We start from the raw sequence: 11,067 nt of genomic DNA, 5'->3' as shown, positions 1-11,067 counted from the left end.
CTACTGGTAACTCCCTCTCAGTCCCAAATGATTATGTTCTCATGTCATACTGTCGAAAATCTATAAATTCTGTTCTATTCTGTAATTCCTTTGTTCAGGGTTTTGACTCTTTCTCAGTTGAGACTCCACGGAGCTCATGTCAAATAAACTTTGTATTTCTCCTCCGGTAACTGAATTTCCATGACGCTTGCTATACCCACTAATGGGAATAAACTTACCAAAATAAAATAGAATGAATACAAAGGAATTAGGGTGACATGGAAAACAAGTGTGAAGGGTTATGCTTATAAACACCAAATTATCTCTTATATGAGACAACCCACCCTTTGTCATAAATTTCCAAGAAAAGTCACCCTTCTCCAAGTCAATGGAAAGTCCCTCTTCTTCAAGAATTCATGGTGGAAGTCACTCTTCATCATTGTTTTGGAGGTCACCGTTCCTCTAGAATTTAGGAGAGAAGCCACCCTTCTGCACAGTTTTTGGGGACAATCAACACCTCTTCAGATATTCATAGAGACAATCTATCATTCCTCTGGAATATGGGAAACAAGTCAACCTTGCTCAGAAGCATCACTCCCTTTAGATGTGTTTTCATGTTATACCGTTTAATTGGTATTTTATTGGAACAGCTCACAGCACCCATTCCCAGCTCCAATCGTAATTTACAAGAGAGGCAGGGACACATGTTTAACATTCCTTAACTATGAATGTGTTGTGCCTCACGTGATGATCAGGTAGGACTCAGCAAGTTTGGAAGATGTCTCTGTGCTATGAATTTTAAAGTTGATTAGCAAGATGTTACCGAGTTGCATTAAGCTGGACACACACACAGCCACCAGATCAGCCAGTTAGCTCATTGGCAACTCATTGAGCGTAGGACTGGCCAGATATGGGATGACTTTGACATAGTTGGCCAGCTTAAATATATTGCAATATATGGACAAACAATCCCTGTTTTGTTTAAAGGGTAAGGCATTTTTCAGTAGCAGTATGCACAAAATGTCTCTGTCTTAAATATATTGATAATGGGTTGAGTGCAGAGGACTCTTGTATTTGACTATATGTGTTTTATGGTCACAGCCTCATTGCACCCCCGCCTAATGGTTTTAAAAATTAGTGGTGAGCACAACTTTCCCTTGTTTGTCATTGGCAACTCAGTTATTGCCCTAGAATGGACTAACCCAATACATATATTCTGATTGGTTGATGACCAGTCACTATGTACAGTATATGGATCAATGACCAACCAGGATTATGATATACAAACTGTCTACAGTAAAATGTATCATCTACGTGTATGTCCAAATTGCACAATTTCCCACATAGCGCCAAATCAGATGTGAATCAGAAGCCTTTAAACAGGCCTAATTTTCATCCCAGCGAGTTTGAAGGAATAATAACTTTTAGAGGTGAGCCAGCAGATGCTTTCTATATTATAGTTCTGCACAAGGTAGTACATTCCGATTTGCATAATAGCAACTCTTGTATCACCAGGCTCCATGGTCGCGATGTTAGCGAAATTGTAAGGTTCATACACGTCATTGTCCCTGTCCTTTGTGGTGAAATTGTCCTTTGTGTGAGTTGTTAGAATAAATCATGGATTCTCCTTATAGGGGAAAAATGGAGAAAACGTTAGCCAGGTGCTTAAGTGACACAAATGTAACTATGTGGGTTTTCCCAATCCCCTAACCAGCATATAATGTACCCCCTACTGTAAATGATAAGATAATGAAAGTTACTGAAGCCTTCTCACTAACATAATAAGATTGTACCATGTTTAGTAACCCATAGCAACCAATCACAAACCAATCATTTATTGGTCACCTGCTTCAACATACACATCTGTTTCCTTGCCATAGATTACTAGACTTAGCTCATACTAATCAAAGAGTGAGAATAGAGGTTTCACAACTTTCTATTCAGCTGCATAGGGGTTTTAAAGGCTGCAGGCTGAGTTATACAGGGAACTCTGAGTATCACTCATGTATTATAAGGGATAATGTACCCCCTACTGTAAATGATAAGGATATTAGAAGTCAGTGAGGGGTTGTTCTGTGACCATATAAAGGCACAAGGCTGCAGGCTGAGTTATACAGGGAACTCTGAGTATCACTCATGTATTATAAGGGATAATGTACCCCCGTAAATGATAAGGATATTAGAAGTCACTGAGGGGTTGTTCTGTGACCATATAAAGGCACAAGGCTGCAGGCTGAGTTATACAGGGAACTCTGAGTATCACTCATGTATTATAAGGGATAATGTACCCCCTACTGTAAATGATAAGGATATTAGAAGTCACTGAGTGGTTCTGTGTCCATATAAAGGCACAAGGCTGCAGGCTGAGTTATACAGGGAACTCTGAGTATCACTCGTGTATTATAAGGGATAATGTACCCCCTACTGTAAATGATAAGGATATTAGAAGTCACTGAGGGGTTCTGTGACCATTTAAAGGCACAAGGCTGCAGGCTGAGTTATACAGGGAACTCAGTATCACTCATGTATTATAAGGGATAATGTACCCCCTACTGTAAATGATAAGGATATTAGAAGTCACTGAGGGGTTCTGTGACCATATAAAGGCACAAGGCTGCAGGCTGAGTTATACAGGGAACTCTGAGTATCACTTATGTATTATAAGGGATAATGTACCCCCTACTGTAAATGATAAGGATATTAGAAGTCACTGAGGGGTTCTGTGACCATATAAAGGCTCAAGGCTGCAGGCTGAGTTATACAGGGAACTCTGAGTATCACTCATGTATTATAAGGGATAATGGCCATGGTTTAATTTCAATGAGTGGTTTTCAGCCAACAGAGAAGCACCTGATCATGGACGTCTGGCCTGTCATTTAGTTTAATGGGCTCCACCAATAACAGTTACAAGAAATGTTGTCAGTCAGAAAACAGAATGTGCATTTTATTTTACAGGAAGCACATTTTCTGGCCAAAATCTGCCAAAAGCATGAACTTAAATCACTGAGTTCAAACAGCTACATAGATCAATGTGAAGTGTGCCCCAGGCACCAGGAAGAGAGATGACTAAAATAAAAAACAAGATAAGTGGAGAAGAAAAGTAATTGAAGTGTGGCTCTTTCAGTGTTTAAAGGGTCATGCAAATGACCTTTCTTACCCTCATCTCCAGCAACATATTTGGCAATTATTAGTGTATAATTGTGAAACTCAGATAAAACCCTGAAATACAAGTATTTTTAATAAACATTTATGTTATTGAAGTCTCTCAGATCTACTCTCAGTTCCTATGTAACCAAACAGGTTGATTATTTGAAATGAATATAATGCAAGTTTAATACTCATTTCCATACATTAGTTTACTATTCCCTGGCATAATGGATCTATTTATCCCCAAGGACCCAGGGCAAATCAGAAGTAATCTCCTGGCCTTAAAACAAAGAAAGTTCATTTCAAGTTTCTTAAATGTATAGCAGCTAAATAAAATAGATTAACAAAAGATAAACTGTACCTGCTGATGAAAAATGACTGAGATTATCTTTCCCCAACCAGAATTCAGACAGTTGGCTGCCAAACCCGCAATTCCAACCAAGGTGGAAGTCTACCAGCCATCGTTGCGTCTTTGGAAAACCTAAGGCAAAGTAAGTGTATGTATATATTTATATATCACTACTTTTACAAACAGCACTGTATAGTTTTATAATATAGTAATAGTACAGACAGGGGAACAACATGTCTATAAGGAGGGACGTTCCATAGAGCTTAATTTACAGGGAGAGTAGAGTTTAGGGTTTGAATGGCATGAGGGAAAGTTCAGCTTGAATTCCAACTTGAATAAGAAGAATTCAGTAATGTTTTTACAGAGGTAAAGAGCAGCAAGAGAGAAAGGTTTTGCATGGCAGTGGATGGGGTAGCAACTTCCCCCACTCCCATGATTGTACCCCCAAACTGTGTCCAAAGCATATGACTGTCCCTCCTACCCTAGATCCAGCTCTCAGCACAGTGCAGTGTTTTCCCTGCATATCAGGTATCAGATGGTATAGCATGAAATTCAGTTCTACTGAAGGTAGGCCTATTGATATAATGCACTGAGAAGAGATCTGACAATGGCTGCTTGAGAATGCCAACTTACAATCTATCCTCCTGCATCTTTACAACTCACTTACTATCCATCCTCCTCCATCTGTACAACTCACTATCCATCCTCATCCATCTGTACAACTCACTTACTATCCATCCTAATCCATCTGTATCCATGTCACACAACACTCTCAGGGGCCTAATTCCGTCTGGGTATATAGTGTACCAGCCACTTATTGTTGTCCCCTGATTCAGCAGCTCCTTATAGTTCTTTGCAACTAAAATTCAATGAAAAGTGACAATATCAGATGAATGTTGTTCTACCATCTTCGTAATCTCCTCCTTCCATCTTGCACAGTCAAGCAGTTCCACCCACCAAACGTCTTCATTTTGTTGATGTATATTTGCACATTGTGCCCTTTGGTTCTCCTGCACTCATGGCTAGTGATGGGCAATTTGTCCCGTTTCACCGAAAAATTTGCGAATTTACAGTGAAACGGTGAAAAATTTGCGAAACGCATTGAAGTCAATGTCCAAAGACAGAGGGGGTCCCTAACTGTTTCATAATGAAGAATGTGTGCTGACCTAGTAATAATGTTATTATTATAGATAGGGGTAACTGCCATACTTCTAGCTATGTTACCCTCCCCTCTACTGCCAGATTGAACCAAGTTCATTGCAGTAGACCAGGGATATCCCCTCGAGACGAACCTAAAGGTCAACAAGAGTGAGATTTTAGCTGACTATTTGATATTGCTAAAGGCCAGTGTGAAGTTCAGTTATGAGGTTTCAGATATTTCTTACCATAGATGCTCCTTAGGGCAGTGATCCCCACCCAATGGCTGGTGTTGCTGAAGGCAATATGTATACATGATAACAAATTCAAAATAAAATTACTTTATTGTAATCGTTATTGAGACCTTACCTTTTGGCCCTTGTTCTCCCACAGCACCCGAGTCCCCTGTTCAGATAAGTATAACAAAAGCAAGATATAAGGTAATAACCTTTAGTAGTGACTGCCCTATCCATAATAGCAATATATTTATAACCTAAATGAAACCAAGGTCTAAAGCATTAGATCCAGCAATACCTGTATTGATTCAAAACTGGACTTGATTGGATTGTCCTCTCCCAGGGCATGAAAAACATATCCTATTGGGCTGCGTTTATTGTCTTAAATATGAGCTACTAATTGCTAATTATTTATATGGGATAGTGCAATAGTGCCCTGGCACCTAATGAAATCCAGTATCACAGTCAGACCTTTGACACCCTGTTATGATTTAAATTAGTGCAGTCAGCAGGAAGCATCCTTATAAAAATGACAAAAATAAACAATCAATGCATTATAAACTATTTAACTTTACACAAATGGGTTTCATTTATTATTAGTTTGAATGTAAAAGTTTGCATGGCTCACCAACCTTTTTACCCTTTTGCTCCATCCACTCCAAGGTCTCCTGCTGGCCCTAAAAAAATTGATACAGAGGAAACATTTATCACGTGTAACCCACTTCCCACAATCTAGATCTGTACATGTAACACATAGATAGGGGGAACCTGCCACCCCTCTAGCCATGTCACCCTCCCCTCTATTGCCAGATGTTCATTACAGTAGACCAGGGATATGCCCCTCCAGACCAACCTTACGGTCAAGAGTGATATTTCAGTTGCCTATTTGCTCTCAATGAGATTTCTAAATGACAGTGTGAAGTTGAGTTATGAGGTTTGGGATGAACACTTATTTCTTACTATAGATATTCCTTAGGGCAGTGATCTCCAACCAGTAGCTCGTGAGTAACATGTCGCTCCCCAACCTCTTGGATGTTGTTCCCAGTGGCCTCAAAGCAGGTGCTTATTTTTGAATTCCAGGCTTGGAGGCAAGTTTTGGTTGTATAAAAAAAAGTTGTACTGCCAAACAGACCCTCCTGTAGGCTGCCAGTCCACATAGGGGTTACCTAATAGCCAATTACAGCCCTTATTTAGCAATCCAGGAACATTCTTCATGTTTGTGTTGCTTCCCAACTCTTTTTACTTTTGAATGTGGCTCACGGTAAAAAAGGTTGGTGACTCCTGCTTTAGGGAATGGTGAGACTGGTTTTACCATGCATAATCTTGTTAGGGGGTTATGGAGGCCCTGACCACATTATGGACCCCAAAAAGCTGCGAACCAAGCCGATACCCACTGGGTTTAAAAGCACAGCTTGGGACAGCTTGGGATAGGTGACCATAAAAGCCCAGCTTCAGAGAATATAAAATAAAATATCCCTTTTTTCTTTTCAAGATCCTCCAGAGAGTCCAACTTGAAGATCAGATCAGTTAAACTAAATGGGTCCCTGCAAGGAGGTTCAACTAGCAAAAAAAAATCCCAGCCCTATCAATTATCTGCTTTGCCTTTAGGTAATGTGCATTTTTACCATTGTTCAAGGTGTAACGAGTTCTGCAACTGAATGGGAATGCAGTTTGGCAGGATCACGGTCCCTACTCCCTACATAAAATCTGGGGCAAGTTTTATCTGTATAAGGACAAAACATTAAAGATCTGCACCAATGGCACCGTGTTGATACTTCTAGGGTTTCCTTACCATGTTGTGGTCAGAGTCCAACCATAGTACCAGAGGAGCTTCAGATGGCTCCATAACCATTTGTCTCTATCTAACTGGTATTAGACTTGTTTATTTTATTTTGTGACCAACTACAGCATATCTCTAGTTCTAGATTCGAGGCCGGATTATCCTTTGTCTCTAACAACATTTTTGTACATCTACAATATAATTTACATATTTGCCCGGGGGACATGGCATCAAGTATACATTCCTGTGTAAAAGTAAGTACAGTGCCAATTTTGAACTTTGTCAACATACAGATATTTAATTTACATTTCAACCATGTTGATGGGTAAAAGTGATTTAAAGGGGTGGTTCATTTTTAACTTAACTTTTAGTATGTTACAGAATAGCCAATTCTTAGAGGTCCGTTTACTAAAGCGCGGTTAAAATATGCGCGCAAAAAGGTTTACTAACCTGCGGTAAAAATATATTTGCAAATTTTCTTGCGCAAGGATATGTGATCGCCAGTTATTGCATTTTGACAATAACGCTACGTACACATTTACGCCTGATTTACTAAACAGCGAAATGTGCAAAAGACTAAATTTATGCAAGAATATTCACAAAATTTTACTCCACTTATGTAGTGGCGTAAAAGTATTTTTTTCGCCAGAAAATTCTCAAGGGGCAGGAAATATCCCATAATACCTTTTTTTGTAACCCATCATTCTTTGCTGACAGGAGAGAGAGATCTGTAGCTATTGCTGACGGGATGTTTTGGCTTCTGCTTCTATCTGGTGCAACAGCAGCAGTTTCAGCGTAGAGTCTTATTATTGGCAGCGGCATCACAGTCAAGGATTCTACAGCCTCTACGCTTTTTGTTTTTTTGTGATTGGCTACATTAAACTGAGCATTTCTATGAAGCAAAGAGATTGACTGGTATGGTTTCTTGTTCATATGATTCTATTGGCAGAAGTATTTATATGATGCAGACATGTTTGATTGGTGTAATGGTGGCCATAGACACACAGATCCTATCGTACGAATCGAGGATTCGTACGATTTTCGGATCGTGTGTGGCGTGTGCCGACATCTTTCGTCCGGCGGAAATCGGTCGTTTGGTCGATCGGTCAGGTTTGATTTTGACCCGACTGAGCCCACCGGAGCCCATGGCACATCGTAATCGGATCGTTCGGCAATATGGTCGAATAATCAGATTACCCCCGATATAGTCATGCTTGTTAATGGCATATCGGGGAAAGATCCGCTCGTTTGGCGATGTTGCCAAACGAGCGGATCTTTGCGTCTATGGCCACCTTTACTCTGGTAATGTTGTTGGATGGTATAATCATCTTGAGTTTTGAAGATGCATTTCTGGCCATAAATGTCACAGTAAAAATTGCCATAATCATCGCCATAAAACAAGACATATATATATGTATATATATATAGCATAAATATTCGGAAAAACTTAATTTGTCGCGAGAATATTCGCAACTCTCTAAAATTACCGCTAACGTGAGCTGGTTCATTAACGTAGTTACCGCAAGTAATCACAATGACTTCTGAGTGCATCGCTGTTTAGTAAACTTAGTCGCTGCGAATATTCTGGCAGAAAAATATTTGCAGCGATAACATGTGGAAACTTAAAGTCAAATTTACCACACTTTAGTAAATGGACCCCTAAATAACCCTTTCATTGTTCTTTTTTTTATAGCTTTTTAATAATTTGCCTTCTTCTTCTGACTCTTTCCAAATTTCAAATGGGGGTCACTGACCCCATCTAAAAAACAAAAGCTCTGTAAGGCTACAAATGTATTGTTATTGCTACTTTTTATTACTCATCTTTCTGTTCAGGCCTATTAGCAGTCTTTTATTCAAATCAGTGCATGGTTGCTAGGGTAATTCAGACCTTAGCAACCATATTATTGAAATTGCAAACCGGAGAGCTGCTGAATAAAAAGCTAAATAAATCAAAAACTGCAAATAATAAAAATATGGACCATTTGTAAATTGTCTCCAGTGATCCAGTGGTGGTCAATAAAAGGGCAGCCAAGTTTGGGAGTTTTACTTTGAAAGCAGCAAGTAAGTTGCAGGTAAAACTTAGCCCCTTTGTAAAATGTATAATGAAGCAATTGAATTCTTAATGAATCAGATGAAAATTGAGCATAGGACTGGCCAGATATGGGATGACTTTGACATAGTTGGCCAGCTTAAATATATTGCAATATATGGAAAATAAATCCCTGATGAGTAGCTGAAGGCATAAAATGTTGCAGTGTCCTAAATTTATTGATAATGGGTTGAGTGTAGAGGACTTTAGTATTTGTCTATAAACATTCTGTAACATTCTGGCCGGAGACATGAGAATTTATTCACTCAGACAAAGAAATGACCCATTTTCAATATCTGGCCTCCGCTGTACACCCATTGGCTGGTGGATATTTTTATATTTCTCCCAGAATATTCCCAATACAACTGGGGCTCATTTTTCAGCACTGGGCAAATTTGCCCATGGGCAGTTACCTAGAGCAACCAATCAGTGATTAGCTTTTTGAGGCCAGCTGCAAGTAGAACAATGAATGCAGCAATTTGATTGGTTGCCATGGGTTACTGCCCATGGGCAAATTTGCCCAGTGTTAATAAATGACCCCCTAAATGTGTTTAGCCCAGAAATCTGTTTATTGTTCAGAGCGAAAGGGAAAGATATATTTTAGAACTGAGGAAGCTTCACTTAAGTGGATCAAGGCAAAGCACTGCGTATCTTGACAGCGCTATATAAATAAATGATGATGATGATGATGATCAAGGAACCAACTGATCTTACACAAACAGTAGTCTAAGTTACCCTTAAATAACAGACTAGAAGATCTCACGTGAGACTGGGACAATGCAGAGTGGAATCAGTAGGTCGGAGAAGGCCAAGGGCAGAAGTCACTATGAATGATGTTGAGTAGTGATGGGTGAATTTATCCCTTTTTTTGCAAAACGTGAATTTTGACACCGGCAACAATTCGCGGGCGTCAAAATTGACGCTGGCGACAATTCCGACGCCGGCGACTTTTTGTGAATGTGTTTACATAGTAATGTTGATACTGACACATTCAGTTTTTTGTCGCCGGCGTCAACTTGGATGCCGGCGACAATTAAATGGACGCGCATTGACTTTAATGTGCGTCCATTTAATTGTCGCCGGCATCCAAGTTGACGCAGGCATCGGAATTGTCGCCGGCGTCAAAAAACTGAATGTGTCAGTATCAACATTACTATGTAAACACATTTTACTATATATAGATGTTTTCATTTCGGCCCCAGGAAACTGTCACCAGGTTATTTGGTTTGTCAATTTTCCAGTGCCACAATCTGGGCAACTAAGGTATAAAATAGTAATATCACTACCATCTTGCCTTCCTGCCACCATCTTGTCCTGTTTTTTTCCATCTTGCCTTCCTCTCACCATCTTTCCCTCCTGTCCCCATCTTGACCTCCTGTCCCCAGCTATCCCTCCCATCATGCTATACTCTTTTATTCTTGCCTTACCTTCTCCTGTAGTGGCAATATTCTTGCCCTATTGTCACCATCTTGCCCTGCTGTCGTCATTTTGACCTTCCTTTGCCATCTAGCTCTACTGCCACCATACTTATCTATTGTTTCCACCGCTTGCCATCTTGACGTCATGTTGCCATCTGCCCTACTGTTGTCATTATGCCGTAGTGTCACCTGCTGTGTCCATCTTGTCCTGCTGTCTCCATCACTGTCACCATCTTGCGTTACTCTCACCCGCTTACCTTTATGTCTCCATCTTGCCATCTGTACCTCATGTTACCACCTGCCCTACTGTTGTCAGTGTGCCTTACTGTCACCTTGCCCTGTTTCACCTTTCCCTACTGATACCATCTTGCCCTGCTCTCTCCATCATTTTCACCATCTTTCTTTGTTTTTCCTTTTCCTTACATAGTTACATAGTTTAGTTTGGTTAAAAAAAGTCCATCAAGTTCAACCCCTCCAAATGATCCCCAGCGCACATATCTACACACACACACTCTTAATTAAAGGCATAAATCAGCATCACAACATCACCCGGCAGTGCATTCCACAACCTCACTGTCCTGACTGTAAAGAACCCCCTACGTTGCTTCATATAAAAGTTATTTTTTTCAAGTCTGAAGGGGAGGCCTCTGGTCCGATGATCCAGTTTATGGAAGAATAGATCTCTCACTGTCTATAATTACACTCACCATCTTGCCTTTCTGTCTCCATCTTGCCTTGCTAAACCTACACTCATCCCACTAACAGCTGCTGTTTTATGGTACCAAGAGCAGTTGCTTATATTTGAATGCCCCTCAATACAATCTGCAGTCTCTCAGCCTACACTTATGTTACTGCTTCCAAATCTCTGCTCGGTGACCCCCACTTCACACATATACACTGGCAATGGTGTACCTAGAACTTACTGGGCCCCA

At 40.2% G+C, this 11,067-nt stretch overlaps 1 pseudogene; it reads right to left on the bottom strand.

Moving 5' to 3' along the window:
* Nucleotides 1-1,354: 1,354 nt before the first annotated feature.
* Nucleotides 1,355-10,083, bottom strand: LOC121394783 (annotated as a pseudogene).
* Between the last annotated feature and the right edge of the window lie 984 nt (nucleotides 10,084-11,067).

Source organism: Xenopus laevis, chromosome 6L, assembly GCF_017654675.1.
Source record: "Xenopus laevis strain J_2021 chromosome 6L, Xenopus_laevis_v10.1, whole genome shotgun sequence".
Lineage (NCBI taxonomy): Eukaryota > Metazoa > Chordata > Amphibia > Anura > Pipidae > Xenopus > Xenopus laevis.
Note: the sequence above shows the minus strand (reverse complement) of the source record. Positions and strands in the feature narration are given on the sequence as shown.